Below are 21,408 nucleotides of genomic sequence, written 5' to 3' on the forward strand. Positions count from 1 at the left end.
GCCCAGCTGAAGGCAGACACTCAACCAACTGAGCCATCCAGGCGCCCCTCCTCCTTCTCGTTTTGAATAATTCATCTCAAATACTTTCCATATGAAGTAAAATGTGAGTATGTTAAAATGATGAAAATAAATTGCGTTGCTTTTGTGTTATTTTCCCATTTCTTTACTGCTAAGATTTGAGTCCATGACATATTTTGGTTTTTGGCTTAATATTATCAGCCTCTGGTCTCTATCTGTCCTTTCTCTTTTCTCCTGTTCCCTCCCACCAAAGACATCTTTCTTTCTCATAATACCACTGTTGCTGCCACCTCTTGTATCATGAACTATCCCATAACATCTGACAGTATACCATACACACTTGCTTCCTCAGTATGTGCCTAGCTTTGCTTCCTCTTCTTGTTCTGTGTGTAGCTTGGCTATAAATATATTCTTGGCTTCATCTTCTCTACTTTACAATACCTCTAATGCTCCTGTAACACAAACTATTACCAATATAAAATCTGTGTCATTTGTTTCTTCTTTAATAATCCTTGAAGTCCATTTACTGGTAAAAATCCTTTTAAACCTTAGGAATAATACTCATCTATCACTATACAGATTTTCTATATTTATAGATTAGATTACAATTATAGTGCCTTATTTTATTAGTTGCATTGATAAATAGCCCTACATAATTGTAAATTAAGCATTAGAAGTAGTCCCTTAGCCCTCTCTTGTCCAAACCAAAAATATAATTGTATTATATTATATAGTACATAGTATATATAAAATATATAGCACACATACACATACACATGTACATTTTCCTCCAAGTCCTTTCAGAATGATGTAACATAAGAAATTTTCCAAAAGACAAAATTAGGATGACGAAAGGCAATTAGAAACTGGAAAAACATATCATTAATTTGGCAACTGATTAACTACTTTTCTGTTGAGTAGAAGATAAGAATCCAACTCTGAGAAGAACTAAGTCTCAATCTTTGACATTGTTTCCTCAAATGTGCAGGTATTAAAAAGAATTATAATTGAACACAGCATCTCAAATTTATTACTTAGTACATAGCATAGCAGGTACAAAACTGAATTGAAGAATGAAACTAAAGAAGATATCATAGGAAAATAAAGTGGAACCTTGTAAAATTAAAGACCCCGTTTTTCATATAAATTGTTTAGTAGAAGTTACTTAACTAGGAGGGTGGAAGAAAATTGCAAAGTCTCTTTATTTTAGACATGGTTGTATTCAGTGACATGCTTCAACCTGGTAATAAATCAGCCTGGGAACCTTTTACATAAAGGGATGTCACTATAAATTAGCTTTTACATTTTATCTTAAGTGGTATCATCATAAAATATTTAATCAAGACACTAAAGCTGTCAAAGTAAGTGGATAATTTGAGACCTGGTGTGTAAAAAAGACCTGATTCTTTCATCCTTTCTTGTTATATAAATTTTGATCTGTGAATTTACCAGAAATTGCCACAGTAACAACAATAGATAACTTATTTACAAATTATAACTATAACAAATGTTTGGCAATCAGAGATGCTATTTAAATACTTTGGTTAGAAACTAACCAGAACAGACTAAATTTAAAGAAAATAACACACCAAAATGCTTTGTCTTATTTTGTTCTGAAACAAAGAAGAAGATATTCTTACCATGCAGATGGTTTTTTCCTATTCTTTCTTTTTTATTTAGGTTATCTTTCCATATATTTCTCAGTTATTTTACAGATTTGAATAATAATAATAATAATAATTTGACTTTACATACAAGATAAAAATTGATCTTTTCCACATTCTTATTAGGCAGGGAGATTAGGAAACAGATAAAGAAACTGAAGCCTAGAAGGGTCACTGGGTGTCCCTCCTGTCCTGGCTTCTTATACTTCAGAAGGCAGCATGAGCCCATCTTATGGCTACTTGTGAGGATTACCATTTTGTTTGCTTCTTCCTAGTGGAGGATCCTTGCTTTCCTTTTCAGTGGCTCTTTAACCCACAGGCTGCACCAGTTAAACTATTGCCTGCCTCAGGCTTCTTGACTTCTTCTATGACTGGTTTAGCTCTGCATTTCTGACTTTGATCTTTGACTTTACTGTTTGTTCTCTGCCTCCCTGCAACCACAGAGGCCATGAAAATCACTTCCTGCCATCTGCCCCAGTTCCTTGAGCCTATTTCAGCCAGGCCAGCTCTGTCCAGCCTCCTACCACGGGAGGAGGATTAGATAGCCTGCCTGGAGCAATGAAGTCTGGATGATAACACAAATAAAAGCACTTTTAGAATATGCCATTCAAATTGTTGAAAATGACAACTGTCACAAATTCTTAACTATTTTCGGTCATTACCAGCCTGGCTACATTGATCAAACAAATATTGTGAAGGTAGATCTGAGAATTCCTCTTACTTTTTAAAGCTGAAGTAATAAATTCCCCAGGTAAAGACTTCAAACATCTGTTGACTTAATTAGAGAAGAAATGCTTCAAGGATGAATTCTTTTCCTAAACTTTTCAACAGATGACACATCTGAAACAATAGGTAGGGAGTAGATGTGGGATAGTCTGAGTCCTAGCTTGCATTTGGCAAAACTCTGACTACAGAGTGAAACCATTAAAGATGTTGTCAGTGAGACTGATGATGTTACGCATTTTGAAATTGTCCTTGACAAATTATATAAAATGCACAATTCTTCTCCAAAGACACATCATGAATTGTAGCAAAATGTAACACATAACACATCCTTTCTCAGGGGCAAGAATTTTATTAGTTCACTGAGGCACATTCAGATTGAGTTAAGACAGATTCTGAAATAATTCTACTAAAATATGTCATTGTAAATAGGTTCAGAATCAAATGGAAAAAGAAACATGAATGAACTGAGAAGGGGTTATTTAAATAACACATGACCCTCTCCCAGTGTATGATTCCCCCTTCCATATTGGAGGGAGGAAGGTGGGCCTTGCAGAAGCAGGTCCCAAGGGTTGTGAGACCATGGATGATAAACCTGAATCCAGAGAGCCAGTCCAATGTTTTGGTCTGAGTTTCTTAAGCAGGAGTGACTTGCTTTGTCCTGTGAAGGAACCAGAGGCATATCTTCCTAGATGGACTGGGTCAAATTTCATCTCCCCTGCCCCCAACGACTGATAACTTAAAATATTATTTTGTATTAAAATAGAAATAGATATGATATATAATTTTAAATTCCCTCAACTTTTAAAATGAAGAATAAGAATTCAAAGAAATCTTGTGCTTGCATTGATTGACCACCCCTCCAACTAATGGCATGCCTTTACCTGTCTTTGACTTAAGAATACTTATATGGATATGCTGAAAAAGAACAGAAAGATAGCAAAAAAGCTGTGTATCTAAGCATGGAGTCAGAATGGACAGGCAAGGTACAACCTTAGGAAGCTTGGAGCAACTCCAGAGACCAAAGCTGAAATCCATGCAGGACTGAATAAATAAGCTAGTTCTCTTCCTTATTTCCTACCTGCCTCCTTTCCATAGAACTAAAGCAGAAAGTCATTGAGTCTCAGGGTTCAGGGAGACATTTTAGGGCTATTAAATCCAATCTTCTTATTACATAAAAATCCCACAAGAGTCTTAAGAAGTAGTTTCCAAGTGTCTTCTGGAATACTTTCAAAGACAAAGAACTCTTTACTATGTAAGGAAGCTCTTTCTACCTTCCAAGGATGTGAATTGTTTAGGAGGTACAGGATTGTTATGAACACTAGCTTCTAAAGTCAGATAGTAAGAAGAAAAATTGGCCTTAGGAATCTATTTATCCTGGCTCCTCATTCAGTGTTTTTTTTCCACAAAACTTCAGTAGAAATATTTGATTATAAATTGGTCTAAAGGAAACTGACTTGGCAGCTGTAGGGGAAGTCCTAATTTAAGCCAGAGGGAAAAGAACAAATGACATCATAGGAAGTTATGAAACCGAATTCAGTAGAGAGACAGGCTGAGTTATTGACCACAACCTAAGACAACTCATTCTTCTGCAAAAATGTCTTAAGACCCATTAGTGGAATATTTCCCCCTTTTTCCTCATTTTTCCCTCCTAAATTCGAGTTTGCAGGTGGCCCAGATACACACCATTACTGGAGGGGAAATATTTTAAAGCTATTGTCCTATTTTTAAATCAACAAAATTAAAGAATCTACAATAAATCACAAGTGATTCTAGCATTCTACAAAAGATTCTATAAAAATATCTACAAAAAATCCTACAAAAACAAAAATCACATGGGGCGCCTGGGTGGCTCAGTCGGTTAAGCGTCTGCCTTCGGCTCAGGTCATGATCCCAGGGTCCTGGGATCGAGCCCCACATCGGGCTCCCTGCTCAGCGGGGAGCCTGCTTCTCCCTCTTCCTCTGCCTGCCTGCCTGCCTACTTGTGCTCTCTCTCTCTCTCTCTCTGTCAAATAAATAAATAAAATCTTAAAAAAAAACAAAAAAAAACAAAAATCACAGTCATTCTATAATTACCTTCAATTCTAGAGCATCAACTGCATATCACTTTCCAAAAAAAAAATATATAGGACATTATTTTGAAGTGACAAAAATATTGCACTTGTAATTAAGCAATGAATTCTTCTCTCTTATCAAGGACAGAACTGTAAAGATTTTATTTGTATTTTATACATAATATCCACCACTCTAGGATATCATCATCATTCCCCTTTAATGCCATATTAACTGAAAATCTATCCAAGGATAGGATATATATGTAAGCCAACCAAATTTGGGGATTCACAGACTGACATTTAGCTCCTGCTCACCAGTCACTAAGGCTTATAGTGGAATGTGCCTGGTCTACTAATGTGCACAGAGTTCTCAGTCAAACTCTTATTAGAGAGACTAGTGAGGAAAATCATCCTATTCATACAATAGCAGAAGAGACTCTAGTGATTCAAACCTCCTTAAAGCATGACTGGACATCCTAGGATAAGCAGACGTGTGAGAAATACCATTAGCATTAAAGAGAACAAGCAAGGCCAACATATAGAAAACTGACTTGAGGGACTAATAATAATCTGAGCTATAAACTATTTTGAATTTACTTGTAAGTTCAACCACTATAATCGTCTTAAGGGGTAGATACTATATTATCCCATTTTATGGATGAAGAAATTAAGACACAATGCATCCAAGGGCATGGCCTCACATGCAGGGAACAATCTGTTCATTCTATAGTGCCCCCTGCGTGAACCCCTAGGGCCCACCTGGCTAGAATGGCTCCAGCAATTCTAAGAGAAATGAACTCAGAATGGAATTCAACCTTCTCTGCTTCAAAACAAAAAGCAGAAAGAAGCTACTTGGACTGAGAAAGCAAAGATCATGCTCAAAGCAGAAAAATTTTAAGATCACATTATTAGCAGAAAAAGATAAATACAGTCTTTTCTACAACCCCCCCCCCCAAAAAAAAGACTTTGTTACTGAACATAGTGTGGTGGAAGAACTGGAAAATAAATTATTGGTAGAAATGAGGAAGAGCAAAAATCCAGCAACAATTGGCCAAAATACATAATGATGTAGAGACTCCAGTGTTAGTTAAAGGAAGTGACACTTACACCTAATTTTTTTGAAAAGCTCAGAGAAATAATGGAACCAGTTGAAAATGCAATGAACACTTTTAAATAAGAGAAGCTGATAAATGAAGAGCTTATTAAAGAAGAGAAAATAAATATCCAGAAAAACTGACACATGGGCTTTGGGTCCCTCAGAAACAGAGAGATTTCATAGAAATGTCAAGCAAAGTTTCTATAAACAAAGTACCATCACATGCTCTTCCAAGAGAAAGACAGATTCTAAAAAATTCTTTCAACAAACAGGAAGATGACAAGGGCACTGGACTATGATGATTACTAGAACTTTGTAACAGTGAGAAACAAACATAAAGAGAAGCCTGCATTTATGGGAGAAATTCTAGAACACTACCCTGGAAGAACACAGGATGAAGTGCAACATCATGAAAAATGCTAGAAAAATTTCTGACTCTAGGAGAAAGGAAAAAAAAGTCTATTAAGAACTGGAAAACTAAAAACAGCAAAAATTTGGGGATTTTCAAGTTAAAGACAGGATATACTTATGCTTCTTCATAGTAAACAAGAAGATGATGGAAGTAAAAAGAGGAACAAAGAAGAAAATTGCCAGTTGAAGCTTGCAAAAAAACAGAAAAGCATATAAATATCAGTGAAATATGTTTCTTATATTTAAAAGAAGTTAAGAGAAAGAGAAAAATGTAGCAGAAAGAGAAAAATGAGCACTGGTGCTAGTTTAAACTAAAGTTACTATTAGAAAGTTAAGCCCAGGAAAAATAAAATAGAAGGGACTTTTGAGGCTTGAAAAGGAGACATGGGCAAAGGCAGAAACCAGGAGAAACACTGGTGATGAAATGTCCAGGTTTTAAGAAAGAGATTTACATAAACTTGTATCAAAAATTCTAGATAGGCAAAGAGGAGAGGGCAGAAAACCAAGAAAACCAGACAAATTAAGAGTGAAAACATGCTAGTAGAGATCCCTCTAGGCTTTATAAACTTATCAAAATTTGGAAAGAATGAACCAAAGATATAGGACCAACTTCTGGGCCACTTCTGCATATTCCCCACTGGGATCTTCTGACTTAGAGACAGGGACAACAGAGAACATGAGATAATGAACGTGGTATACAGTTGGTGCGAATGTTAGCAAATTCAGTTATTCTGGGAAATATTGTGACAAAACATCTTTAAATAATACTAACCTCATCAGTTAATTATTAATTGCATTATATGTGAATTGGCAGGTATGAGGTTCCATACTGACATTGCCATGAATATTTTCTATTTATATTAAGAAAATATTTAGTTTATAAGTTGGCTTATGACTGATGTAAAAGCTACTGAAGTAAGTTTACATTACAAACATTACTTTGTTTAATGCACAGCAAATTGGGAAGATTTTTGTTTCCTTATGGAATAACAAAATTAATTGGAACAAGTTCAGAGTGGTATTTTTTTAAACCAAAAATCTGTAACTTTTAGAACTTGGACGTAAGTTGGCTTGAGTAAAATAAAATGTAAAGTTTTCTTTTTAGAGTTATAAGTTCATACTTCTAATAACAAATTGATAGTTTGACAATTACTGCATTTTTGTATGATAAGCATTTTGTATTTGAAGCAAAAAAAAAAAAGAAAGAAAGAAAATGTAAAAGAAAAGAAACTAAAACACAAAGTTCCCAAAGGACACAAAACCGTTACACAGATGACATTCAAACCCAGGCTGTCTTGTTCTAGAGTCCACCCTCTTAACTACTAGCTATGCAGACCACCTCCAGGAGCAGAAAATTTTAAATAGCTAACATTCTATCTAAATATCTAATGGATACTGAGAAAGTGTTATAAATTTAAAATAAGAACAGGATACTCTGAGAAAGGAATAAACAGAAACCCAGAAAGAGTGCCTGGATGTGAAAAATGTGACTAAGTTGAATAAAACGAAAAAGGGACCAGAAAACCATTTCTCGGAGCTACCACCAGAGTAGTTCCAGGGGATTCGGTATATGGAGGACCCCAGATCTGCAGTGACTGAATCCAGCAGTCCCTGGAGCTGTTCCCACGGTTATGGAGTCAGGTTGCTGCTGCTGCTACAAAGGGGTCTGCGGTGACAGCTACTTTTGGTCCCTTGGGCCACCTAAGGACACAATCTGACAGCACCTTGCCTGCTGCACCTGCGGCATTTTTTGCCTCCTACCCTGGGGATTCCTTGTTGTTGCTGAGGAACTCGTTGGCACCAATAACTATACAACCTGCAGTTACTGAGGACTTACCCCATGGAACGATCCCTGACCAAAAGGAGACGCGACTGGGCAAATATACTCTCACCCCTCAGAGGGACTGCGTGGAGACGCAGAGCTTTCCGCTTCCTTTCCGAAGCTGTGCTGTAGGACCCAGCGCTCAGCTTTTCACGAAGCTGTGGCCTTCTCCATAATGCTCTTTCCTCTCTTTGCTCTCTTGCTTCGTACCCATTTTCTCTCTCTCCTGGTTCTCTGGCACTGCACTCCCCAGCAGTAAGCTTTTACCTCAGGTGCTGTCTTCTAGGAGATCCAGTCCGTGACAATAGTCTTCGAGAAGGGCAGAATCGATCCTGAGGCGTTACAGCCAGGACCACGCTTCCCAGAAGAAGCCTCATCTCGCGGCATCTCGGCCGTTCTGAGGCAGGCAGGGGAGCCCTGGGATGAGAAACACCTGAGTGCCCGGGTACCAGAGGCACCTGCGCTCCTCTGTAAGGGGTCTGGCTCACGCCATCTATCAGCCAAACCCCAGTGCTCATGCAAGCCTCGGCTCCTCTTGCCCCCTTAGAGTCACAGGGCAGCCGGCCTTGCCCCAGGGGCCCGGCCAGGTGTGGGGAACGGGCTCTGGCCCAAAGGCTGTGCAGGAGCCAACCACTGAGGCCAGATGCAGGGCGGGAACTGTGCCTATGTGGGCTGGAAATCTACAGACTTCCAGGAAGGCTCACCAAGTGCCCAGAAAATGAATGTAAAAGACCATTTCCTAGACAAATCAGCAGGAGATGCTGAGCAATAAACAAGAACAACAAGTAAACAGAAGATCGTAAAAGCTTCAACGGAAAAAAAATATGTCATTTACAAAGGAACAAAAATCAGTCTGGCATGAGCACCGCTGGAGTCTAGAAAACAGGGGAGCAATGCCTTCAAGGATTACAGTCGTCAAACTGCCAGCCAGGGTGAAAGCAAAACAAAGAAAAAATTCAGACATGTAAAGAATTAGATAATTTACCCCATACACATTTTTTTAAAAGAAGTTACCCAAGACTGTACTCCAGGAAAAGAGGCATAGTCAAGAAAAAAAGAAGACAGACTGAGGAGACAGTGATTTCCACTTGGTAGGGCAAAAAAGAGAAGTTCTAGGATCACAGGTAACCAGACAGCTAAGAACAAAACCAGCCAGATTGGAACAGGAGAATGGAAGTCTGGGTAAAAAAGGACGCTGCATGGACTAGTATGATGTAGAGTCTGAAAATGTTGAAGGAGATGATCAAGGCAAATGCTATAAGAAATCAAGAAAGCAATTTAAAATTTTAGGGAAAATACATAAGAAAGTCACTATCGAAAGATGAAGGAAGGGACGCCTGGGTGGCTCAGTCGTTAAGCGTCTGCCTTCGGCTCAGGTCATGATCCCAGGGTCCTGGGATGGAGCCCCGCATCGGGCTCCCTGCTCGGCGGGAAGCCTGCTTCTCCCTTTCCCGCTCCCCCTGCTTGTGTTCCCTCTCTCTCTGTCAAATAAATAGAATCTTTAAAAAAAAATAAAAAAGAATAAAGATGAAGGAAATTGTAATGTTACATAATTTTAAATAATTGGGGAGTATAAGAGAAGTTAATCCATTTGACCTCGATGCTTGGAATTGTCCAGCAGTGGCATAGGGTCATGAAATCAGGGAAGGAAGTGTAATTCCAGCCCACTATTTGGCAACATTATAATTTCCTTCCTAGTGGACAGTATTTACAGAGTACTAGTAATAGAATGCTGTTTGTTGGTTTCCATCGTTTAGCATGAATCTATATATAAAGCAAGAGAGATTTGGGTATGGTAGAAGGATAAAGTGTAATGATAAAGTCCAAGTGCAACTGATACAAGATAGGAGGTGGGAGGAGAGGGATGAAAGGAATGTTCATATTCTTATTTTACCAAATGGGGAAACAAGAAATACTGTTGAAGGTGGATGGAAAATTCAACCACGAGAATTAATAGATTACTTTGGGATAGAGTTCAATGACAAGTGAAGAGGGTTACCTAGGATAGAATCCCAAAGAATATCAAAAGTTAAAAAAAAAAAAAGCGAGACAGTAAGCACAAACACCTGGAAGTCACAAAAAGGAAGGCAGAAGAGCGAATGAAGAAGGTGTTGTGACAAGGAAGTCTTGGGGACAGGCTGAGCTCAACCGCAACAACTGCTGCTGAGGTCAAGCAAGATCAGGGCTGGGTGTGTCCTTTGCATTTGGCGGCAGGGGGAAGAATGATGGGAGCTGTAGCCACAGAGCAGTGTGTTGACAAAGAAAGTGAGGCACAGTAGCAACAGGTTTGGGTGATGCTACAGCTTGGGAGTGAAGGAGAGGAAAGGAAAAGGGTAGCAAACAAACAGTGACATTGGATCACAGGACCATTTCGGAGTTGTCAGGCATAAAGGGGGTTGGACACATTCAAATGCTGATTGGAAGTGGGTGGTGAAGAGGGAGGGGTTGATCCGGAAGGATACGACTGGCGGTAGACTCCAGAGACTAGAGAACGTTGTCCACAGAACAAGGCACTTCCTCCTCTGCAGGGGGAATTACAGTTAGATGTGTAGCAGGCAGGAATTTGGGGAAGTTCCTGCCTGACGGCTTCTAATTCCTTTATGAAGAAAGAAGCCTGCCCGTGTCTGCTGAAGGAGAACAAGCAAGCAGATTAGGACTTGCTTTATTGTGTGATTTTTCTTCAGTATTCAACAATCCAGGGCAGAGGCAAGGCAGGGGGAGAGCTGAGTCCATTCAGGATTGGGGTTTTGCCAGGTGGGTGCAAAAGGTGCATAGGTATTTTCTGGGAGCGAAAAGGGAGGAAGGCAGGGACAGGCCAATTAGCAAAAGGCTAATTTGTCAAAAGCTAATTTTGCAAATAGTGAAAAGAATTTCAGTTCTGTAATGAAATAAACTTTTTTAATGGAAAGCAGGAAACAAGAGGGTCATAAGTTGCACTTTGAATAACGAACCCAACACAAATAATGTTTACATTCAGGATTTATTAACCGAACTTGGGCTAGAGGAAAGCCCTGAATGCCCTCTCCTAAAGCTGGGCAATTGAAAATTCCAGAATGTAGGGATTCTCTCCTACTTAAGCTCAGCCTTTGCAGACAATAGAGAAGCATCCTAGAGAAATAGGCCCAGCTCACTTGAAGAAGCCTCGTGTTTAGGTGCCAATTGGGGCAGGAAACATCTGAATGTAAACTTCTTTGGAACTATTCCACTGTGATGGGAAAGATGCATGAAAATGTGGACTATTCTAGAAAAGGGCTTGATATTCCTGGAGGCAGCCAACTGGGCATTGTGCTTCCCTGGCCTCAGCTCTGCTCAGCTTTTCTGGAATGGCATTTTGGCAGCTCAAGTCCCTTCATCAGGCATCTGTGGGACTTCAGTGATGGTGCTGGCTCAGGAAGAGAGCTATGCCAGGTGATGATGAACTTCGGTCCAAAGACACTATGAGTTTGCAGTGACTGCAGGAGCTGCTTTTGACTCAGGTCCTCTAAGAAGGTCTAACAGTCAGGATTCGGTGGCATGAAAACAAAGAGCTCCCCATATTAGGGGATGTTGAGGGATACAGGGCATTTCTGAAGATGATGAGATGTGTAGTGGTGCTCACTGCTGCCATAGACCTCGTAAAATAGACCTGACCAAAGTCTATTATTAGAGATTAATTTCAGCCTCTTTTCTTTGTTCGCTACTATTGCCTGCAAGCTCAAGAGCATCATTTAGCAATACACTGACGCATGCTTTTTGTACCAGAGGTGAGGCTGAGAGGAGAAGGGAAATGGGGACTTATTCAAGTCCAAGGATTCTTATTCATTAGGGCGCAGGGTCTATTTCCTTTCTTCTTTTTCTTCTGAAACCTCACATTATCTGGCTGGGTCTCCTCTGAGATTTTTATCTCCTTTCACTTTGAACTATAGTTATTTATTTAAATGTCATCTCCTCTTACGCTTTTGGCCAGATTTTGCAAAATGGCTGTGGTGGGTACATTTGACCTGCAGGTATTTTTTTTTCCTTTTACCTCACATAGAACTTTAAAAAACAAAAAACCTAGAACTGGTTACCAGATATAAAATTTAGAAGCCTTTACATAAAAATGTGGATTTGTAACTTCTCTTAAAATATCAGAGGATCTGCAGCACTAGCTACAGTTTCCCACGTCTGAAGCTGAGTAGTAGCTGCCCCTTTAATTAGAGCATGCACTTTCCAGGACACCCCAGTCCCCACCCAGGTGCTTTGCCTACCTGTAATGCCTTTTTTTTGCCTCTGGAAATCTTGAGACTAGTTAGGAAAATATGATTGTAGATTGAGTGTGAGTCAGTAAGAACTTGGACTGCTCCAAGTGGTAGCTGGGAAGAACACAAGAAAGAGAGTATAAAGGATGAATTGTCAGCATTTAGTGACTGATCCAGTATGGGTTGACAAGAAAGGAGTTGTGACCCTGAGTGGCCAGTGGAGTGATGATGTTTATAGTAAGTATGGTTGGTAGCCAGTCAGATGCTTTTTACCAGAGGGTGCACACATTCCCCAGCTGCTTCGAGAGTTGGTTGGTAACTACTTGCAGTTGCCCCCTTCTCCAGAAAATCGCCATCCATGAAAGGAATGAGAACACTAACACTGAGAGGTTACACATAGCATTCTCTGGGGAGATGGCAGCACAAAGTCAATGATTCACTCACATGGATGTACAGAACACAGACCTTCTTGCCTCAAGATGGGATCAACTCAGTGGTATAATTTATGCTTCACAGATCCCCACAAATCAGGCAGAAGCTGGATTCCAGTTGGGACCACAGCCTTATTTAGTTTCCTTCTCTGAATCTCACTTGCTTCATTCTATTTTTTTTTTTTTTAAGATTTATTTGTTTGTTTTGCGGGGGAGGGGAAGAGGGAGAGAGAGAATCCCAAGCTGACTCCCCACTGAGCATGGAACCTTATGCGAGGTTCTATCCCACAACTCTGAGATCATGACCTGAGCAGAAATCAAGAGTCAGTCACTTAACTGACTGAACCACGTAGGCGCCCCTGCTTTACTCCTTTTATCCTGAGAGTGCTTTCTCAATAAATCATGAACACCAGAATCTCAGTAAATTAGGTACTTCTTGGGAACCCAGCCTTAGATAGTTTTCATAACAGAATTATGTAGCTTAAAACTTGGGAAATGGCTAACAGTGGGGAGATACGATCTAGGAGTTCCTCCCCATAGGGATTCTTTTATAATCATGGTTTTATCTCTAGCTCCACAGCACAGGGCCCAGCATATACATTGTGCAGCAAATTTTATTTTGTTTGTCAAATGAATTTGATTTGGAGTCTATTGAGTTTGAAGCAGCAGCAGGGCATCCGTTGTGAGATACAGTACATGGGCGCAGGAAAGTGATTGTGGTTGGATATTTAGGACTTTCACTGGGAGAGAAACAATTCAAGAAGGAGGCAGTAACTAGTGTCAAGTCCAAATAAAATCTTGAGTCTTTTCAACATAAAGCTGCCAGTATTTGTCTTTACCTCAATTAGGTACATAACTCCAATTACTCTAGATCAATGATTTACAATCCTTTAGTAATGTTTAGGCAAAATTCCAATTAGTGAGTTTTGCTCACTACTAGTAAGTAGGTCCAGTGGAAAAGATTAACATTCCATAGGAGAAATACTTGTGGATTTTGATTATTTCTTCTGTATTCTATTCCCAAACAATTGAGTGAGCCATCTGAGATTCTTTTAGGACAAGGAAGTGTGCAAAATAAATAAAGTAATCAAGTGTTTATGGTACTTACACTTAAGAGATTTATGCCTATCTCTCTTCATTACATTAATTATATTTTAAAAATTAAAAAAAACCAGACAAAAGCATCCAGATATTCCTAAGGTTACACTACTTATTTTTTCAAATACAAGTTTCCAATATCCTAAGGAGGGTGGTTTTGAGTGCTTTAAATCTTGGTTGTCTAATTTCATCCTACAAACTGTAATTATAGCTCTTTATAACATGCTAAATAATTCCTCCCCAACTGGATGTTTATACCTTTCAAATATTTATAGACTGTCATCATTCCTTAGTCATCTCATTGCAAAGTTGCACATATTTTGTTCCTATAATATTTTTCATAAATCAATTTCCTCAATACTAAGCTGCTTTTCTTAGTTCTCCATTCAATTTGTTTCCATCCTTTTAATAAAGCGCTAGTCAAAGTTAAATGAGATACTTTTGGCTCAATTTATCCTAAGGTTGTTTGAGAGGGTTTAAAATTTCCTCACCTGGGGCACCTGGGTGGCTCAGTTGGTTAAGCGACTGCCTTAGGCTCAGGTTATTATCCGGGAGTCCCAGGATCGAGTCCCGCATCAGGCTCCCTGCTCAGCGGGGAGTCTGCTTCTCCCTCTGACCCTATTCCCGCTCATGCTCTCTCTCTATCATTCTCTCTCTCTCAATAAATAAAAAAAAATAAATAAAAATCTTAAAAAAAAGAATAGTGCTGACTTTATCAGTGTTTTTTATCATTTTACTTTGAAAAGTCCTAACTAATTTCCCATGTAATGGCACTCAAAAATCTCCGTGCCATTACTGTTTCTTCACTGATCATTGAATAGGCAGGAATTAAATGAATTCAGAATATATTTCTATAATTTGCTTCTTATTATGCAATATTGAATCACACTTCCAGCTTCTTAATATACATAAACTGTTATTATTTCTCATTGTCCCTCCAAATCAGTAATATCTGGAAACTTAAAATATATTATTTTCATTCTAGATTGTTCAGAAAGATATTAAATTATTTCTTGCAACTGCATTTTTAGTCTTGCAACATAATTATTTCTTTCCAATCAATGTTTCAGTTGACTTGGCTGTGTCATTAAGACGACAATTTATTAAGAGAGTTCCTTTTGCTTATTATATCTTAAGCATATCCCCCTGTTGCTGGAATACTATACATATATCCTAAGTGTAACAGAGATGTAAAAATAATCTGAAATGCTCAATATTTCCTTCTTCCAGTAACATCACTGCTCAACAACCATTTCCTATACTTATATATTTCAAGTTTTAAAACATTTCATTTCCCTTTTTCAGTTTAAAAGCTTCATCTGGCTTCCTAGTGCCATCTGGGTAGTAACGTGGGTGTGGCCCCTGCAGGGCCCACTCAGTCTGACCCGGCTCCGCTGCCCTGTTTTCAGCTCTTTTCAGTCAGGCCCGTGAGCCTGTTCTCTACCACACACAATGGATTTCTGTGAAGACTTTAGAAGGATCCCCACAGAATTAATTCTTCCCTCTCCCAGCACTTGTTGCCTTAATTTGTGCCTCTGTAGAAGCCCTTGTTTCACTGAATGAAACCTTTACTATTATTTGTATACAGCTGTCTCCCACACATCATTATGTGAATTTGCTTTTCTTTACCTGGTGCCTCACAGGAGAAGTACTTAAAAAATGTCGAATAACGGCAACTCCAGATTTTCTACCTCCACAGGGTTTTGGGTGGTAGTCCAGCTGGAGAGAGAGCTGGAAACTAGGAGACCTGTCCTAAAGCCGTATCCCTAGGGCAAAACACGACATTTACGTAGACTGCTTATTTGGGAATGGCTCTGGGTGACTCGATAGAGGTCATGAGGGGTTACAAACTTCTGTGCACCCGTTGGTGTTGGAAGCAATCTGGAAGGAAGGAAATGAGGACAGTCAGGCTCATAATGGTGAAATGCCTTGCAGAAGTCACCCTGTGATTGACTGGATTAAAAATCATGGGATCGTGTTTTCACTCATGGTTTTTTTTCCCATGATTCATTATTCTGTTTTGCTTGGGTGTTTCTCTTAATGCCTAATTCCTATCTCAGAATGACATCAGGCAGAGCAGATGACATTTTTCTACCCTCATGTAGCCTGTTTGGAAGATAGAATCACCTTCTCCCATCTTGGCCCCATATTAATCAGCATTTAGTCAGAAAAATAGAAACCACTCTAGGTTTTTCAAACAGAGGGGACTTTATACAAGGCATTGTATAACAGTGTAGAACAGCCTGATGGAGCAAAAGGCAGAAGGTGGGGTAAGAAGAGTTAGTGACTACAAGAAGTCACCACCAGCCCCGGCTGGAGGAACACAGGAAAGAGGCAGTGTTGCCAGACCCAGGGTGATGCTCACCGTGGACATTCCTAGGGGCCAAAAACCACACCGCCGACAAATCCATTGTTATTACTGCCGCAGCTGCTGAAGGCCAACGAGGCGCACAGCCAGCTGGCTTCATGGCTGCTCTTTTGCTGCTTTAACTGTGGATGGTGCTGGAGCTGCAGCCATCAGCCTCAGTCCACAAGGCCAAAAGGCCACTGAAGCCTGAGACCTACCACTGCTGTCAAAAATAGAATTTGTTAAAAATAAGATAACTTTTTTTCCTTTCCTTCAGCTTTCTGATCTTCTGCTAGTGCCTCTTTTTGGAAGAACTTATCCAGAAGTCATCTGGCTGAGAAATCAGAGAAATTTAATTTCCAGTGTTTTAGGCCTAGAATGTGACAAGGTAGAAAAGAAACAGAAAAATGGGCAAATGGGTGTCACACACCCCTAATTCCACCAAATCTCTGGCATAATTCCAATTCCCTATTCTTTCCATCCATGAAATAATAGCAGCTTAAGTTTAAATATCAATACAATAAACTTGATAACCAGGTACAAGTAGTTTTGGGGAGTACAAAATTTCCAGTTATCTCTTTAGATCAGTGCTTCCTACAATGTATTCTACAGAATACATTCTGAAGAAATATCTGTCAGTCCCATGAGTTTGGGAAACTTTCTGCACTTTATACCCACCCTTGGGATTGCACACTTCATATTAGTACATGGAAGTCTCTGAGAAGTTCATTAGTCCCAACTGAAGTCGACATTTTTGACTTTGTAATTGGTATGCATTAGTGACAAAAATGGTCACAGTCCCTGACACCTGTAGTTTAGGAGGGAGATGGAGGGAATAAAGTAAGCAGAGAAATCTGTGTGTGTGTATTTGTGTATGTGTGTGTAATTCAGGTAAGGGTTATGAATGAAACAAATAGGATGCAGTGTTAGAAAATATTATAAAGGGAGATGGACCTTATTGGATAGCTTGTTTGGTGCAGGCTCTTTGAGGAAGTTACATTTTAGCTGAGACCTTAAAGAGTGGATGGAATCAGTCATAACAGAGAGTACATCAACACATGGCCCCTCAGTAGCCTATGGATCATCCCCGTCAGCAAACTGCTCTGGAACCCTAGTGAGATCTGTCCAGAAATTGAGAATAAGCATTTGAAATATTTATAGTAATTTGATAGACTACCTTTATGGCATTAACTCTGAAAATAAAACATATTTCTTTTATTTTTTTTCTAGTAGTTGATTTTTACTCTATTTTAGAAAGTATCATTCCATGGTAGATTGAAGAAGAAAAGATCTGATCCTTCACTGCAGATAATTCAAGAAACTCTGCTTTAGTAGAAGTAAACTTTGGTTGCAAAAGCTCTAAAGAAGGAAAGAGGTAGCTGAGTTTGACAGGAGGCTCATGACTGAATGTGTAGTTGTGTGTAGAGCTTTGAGGATAAAAAATAAATAAATAAAGTGACTGGATTTTATTTCAAACGCAGTAGGAATCTACTGAAGAATTTTAAATAATTTAAACAGATGCATGATATGATTTAGATATTTAAAACAACCATTCTAACTGCTTTATGAAGAACCAGCTAAAATGAAATAAAGAGTGTAAAATTATGCTGATTGGCTTGGAAGCTTTCAGAAGTTTCTGGAGAGATGATGATGGCTTAGACGTGGCCGTGATGGACAGGAGGGGGCTAACTGGGGGAGAATTGGAAGACAATTGGCACATGACTCCCTGAGGAGTTGGAGGCAAATGGGAGAGAGGGCTAGGAAGGGAGGGGGCACAGGAAGAGGCTGAAGCTTCTCTGGGGAGAAGATAAGGCTAGAGGTATACATTCAGGGATCAGCAATATTTCATTTCCATAGCTATAAGGACTAGATAATATTGAAGAAAATGCAAAGGGAAGAGTTGAGAGCTCAGGATTAGACCCTAAAGAGTAACTTTGGTCTTTTTAAGGCCCTGGGGAGTCCAGCTGGAAGAGAACTAATTACCTCAAGGGCATGTTAATTCTTAGACATTCAGATTTGTGTCTAGATGTCACTAATATTAAATTCCATTCAGTAAAATTACTGAGCACCTATACTATTTAGAAGCTGATGGAGGTGTTGTAAAAGATAAAAGCCAAGCAAGACTGTTAAGAGCTTGCTATCTGGAAGGACATCTAGAATAGCTACACAAGTATAAGAGTTGGACTGTAAGTGCTGTAAGAAAATATAAATTGAAATGGGAATCTGGAAACCTTCATGGGGGAGGTGGCACTGAGCTGGTCTTAAAGGAGGTGCATGAATTTGAGTCAATAAAAAGTATTTAATATGTGTATATACATATACATGTATATATAATGTATAATATTAGCCGCATGCATACACACACATATTTATTTCTACATCTTTTTGGTACATATATAGTATGTATATATGTACACACACAGTAATAACTATGTATAGTGTGTATATAAATACTCTAAAACCTATATATATGTATATGTACTATATAGTGTACACACACACACACACACACACGCACTAAAATTATGAGTTCATAGCTCCATTCCAATTCAAATCCAGTACTACAGTGTTTATTCTTTCTCTGACAGAAACCTGGCTTTCAGAGTTTATATTTCTTTTCTTTTTTTAATTAAAATTTTAGTTAACATAGAGTGCAATATTGGTTTCTGGAGTAGAATTCAGTGATTCATCACTTACATACAACACCCAGTGCTCATCACAAGGACCCTCTTTAACACCCATCACCCATCTAGCCCATCCCCCACCCACCTCCCTCCAGCAACCCTCAGTTGGTTCTCTATTGTTAAGAGTCTCTTGGGGCCCCTGGGTGGCTCAGTCAGTTAAGCATCTGCCTTCGGCTCAGGTCATGATCTTATGGCACTGGGATGGAGCTCCGTATCAGTCTCCCTGCTCAGCAGGGAGTCTGCTTTTCTCTCTCCCCCTGCCCCTCCACCCTGCTCATGCTCTCTCTCTCTCGCTTACTCTTTCTCAAATAAATAAAATCTTTTTTAAAAAAAAAGAGTCTCTTATTGTTTGTTTCCCTCTCTCTTTTTCTCCCTCCTTCCTATATGTTCATCTTTTTTCTTTCTTAAAGTTCACATATGAGTGAGATCATATGGTAATTATCTTTCTCTGACTGAGTTATATTTCATTTTGTACAATAGATTCTAGGTCCAGCCACGTTATAGCAAATGGCAAGATTTCATTCTTTTTGATAGCTGAATAATATTCCTGTGTGTGTGTGTGTACCACGTCTTCTTTACCCATCAGTCAATGGACATTTGGGGTCTCTCCATCGTTTGGTTATTGTTGATAATGCTATCAACATCGGGGTGCGTGTACCTCTTCAGATCTGTATTTTTGTATTCTTTGGGTAAATACCTAGTAGGACAATTGCTGGATCATAGGGTAGGGCTACTTTTGATTTCTTGAGAAACCTCCATACTGTTCTCCAGAGTGGCTGCACCAGTTTACATTCCCACTAACAGTGCAAGACGGTTCCCCTTTCTCTGCATCCTCACAACACCTGTTTTTTCTTGTGTTGTTAATTATAGCTATTCTGACAGGTGTGAGGTGGTATCTCATTATGGTTTTGATTTGTATTTCCTTGAGGATGAGTGATGTTGAACATCTTCTCAAGTGTCTGTTAGCCATCTGGATGTTTTCTTTGGAAAAATACCTATCCATGTCTTTTGCCCATTTCTTAACTGTATTATTTGTTTTTTGGGTATAGAGTTTAATAACTTCTTTATAGATTTTGGCTACTAACCCTTTATCAGATATTTTTTGCAAATATCTTCTCCCATGCCATAGGCTGCCTTTTAGTCTTATTGATTGTTTCCTTCATTATGCAGAAGACTTTTATCTAGATGAAGTCCAAATAGTTCATTTTTGCTTTTGTTTCTCTTGCCTCTGGCAACGTGTCTAATAAGAACTTGCAATGGCCGAGGTCAAAGAGGTTGCTGCCTATACTCTCCTCTAGGATTTTGATGGTTTCTTATTTCACATTTAGGTCTTTCATCCACTTTGAATTTATTTTTGTGTATGGTGTAAGAGAATGGTCCAGTTTCATTCTTCTGTATATTGCTGTCCAGTTTTCTCAACACCATTTGTTGAAGAGACTGCGTTTTTTCCATCAGATATTTTTTCCGCTTTGTTGAAGATTAGTTAACCATATAGTTGTGGGTCCATTTCTGGGTTCTCTATTCTTTTTTTGTGTCTGTTTTTGTGCCAGTATCATATTGTCTTGATGACTACAGCTTTGTAATAGGCTTGAAGTCTGGCGTGCCACCAGTTTTATTATTTTTTTTCAGGATTGCTTTGGCTATTCTTTTGTGGTTCCATACAAATTTTAGGACTGTTTGTTCTAGTTCTGTGAAAAATGCTGGTGGTATTTTGATAGGGATTTCACTAAATGTGTAGATTTCTTTGGGTAGTATAGATATTTTAACAATATTGGTTCTTCCAGTCCATGAGCATGGAATGCCTTTCCATTTCTTTGTGTCCTCCTCAATTTCTTTCATCAATATTCTATAGTTTTCAGAGTACAGATCTTTTACCTCTTTAGTTAGGTTTATTCCTAGGTATCTTATTGGTTTTGGTATAATTACAAATGGGATCGATTCCTTGATTTCTTTTTCTGCTGCTTTGTTCTTGGTGTATAGAAATGCAACAGAACTTCCAACAGACCAAAATATGCCCAAAATCTAGTGTGTGGCACTGATCTATGCACTAGACTGATCATATTTGATCATATTCTGTTTTTTTTGTTCTGTTCTGATTTTGTTTGTTTTTACCTTTTTCTTTTCCTTTTTTTTTTCTCTTTCTTTTTTCTTTCTTTCCCTTTCTTTTTCCCTGGTTTCAGGCCTTTTCTGATTTGTATAGAGTATATTTGCTGGGGACGTTGTTAACCTGTTAGCATTTTGTTCTCTCATTCATTTATTCTCCTCTGGACAAAATGACAAGGCGAAAAAAATCACCTCAGCAAAAAGAACAAGAGGTAGTACCGTCTGCCAGGGACCTACTCAATATGGACATTAGTATGATGTCGGACCTAGAGTTCAGAATCATGACTTTAAAGATACTAGCTGGGCTTGAAAAAAGTGTGGAAGTTATTAGAGAAACCCTTTCTGGAGAAATAAAAGAACTAAAATCTAACCAAGTTGAAATCAAAAAGGCTATTAATGAGGTGCAATAAAAAATGGGGGCCCTAACTGCTAGGATAAATGAGGCAGAAGAGAGAATCAGTGATATAGAAGACCAAATGATGGAAAATAAAGAGGCTGAGAAAAAGAGAGATAAACAACTACAGGATCACGAGGGCAGTATTCGAGAGATAAGCGATACCATAAAACAAAACAACATTAGAATAATTGGGATCCCAGAAGAAGAAGAAAGAGAGAGAGGGGCAAAAGGTATATTGGAGCAAATAATAGCAGAGAACTTCCCTAATGTGGGGAAGGAAACAGGCATCAAAATTCAGGAGGCACAGAGAACACCTCTCAAAATCAATAAAAATAGGTCA

The 21,408-nt window shown here is 38.9% G+C and overlaps 1 long non-coding RNA gene and 1 pseudogene across 2 annotated transcripts in view; both read left to right on the forward strand.

The window, feature by feature from the left end:
- LOC112837788 (coiled-coil domain-containing protein 112 pseudogene) overlaps nucleotides 1–6,646 on the forward strand; it is a 40,058-nt pseudogene extending 33,412 nt beyond the window's left edge.
- LOC112837866 (uncharacterized) overlaps nucleotides 1–21,408 on the forward strand; it is a 258,371-nt gene that overhangs the window by 194,571 nt on the left and 42,392 nt on the right. The gene's annotated exons all lie outside the window — the stretch shown is intronic.

This window comes from Callorhinus ursinus, unplaced genomic scaffold (genome assembly GCF_003265705.2).
Source record: "Callorhinus ursinus isolate GAN/ISIS: 27379988/994484 unplaced genomic scaffold, GSC_fseal_2.0 scaffold22, whole genome shotgun sequence".
NCBI classification, from domain to species: domain Eukaryota; kingdom Metazoa; phylum Chordata; class Mammalia; order Carnivora; family Otariidae; genus Callorhinus; species Callorhinus ursinus.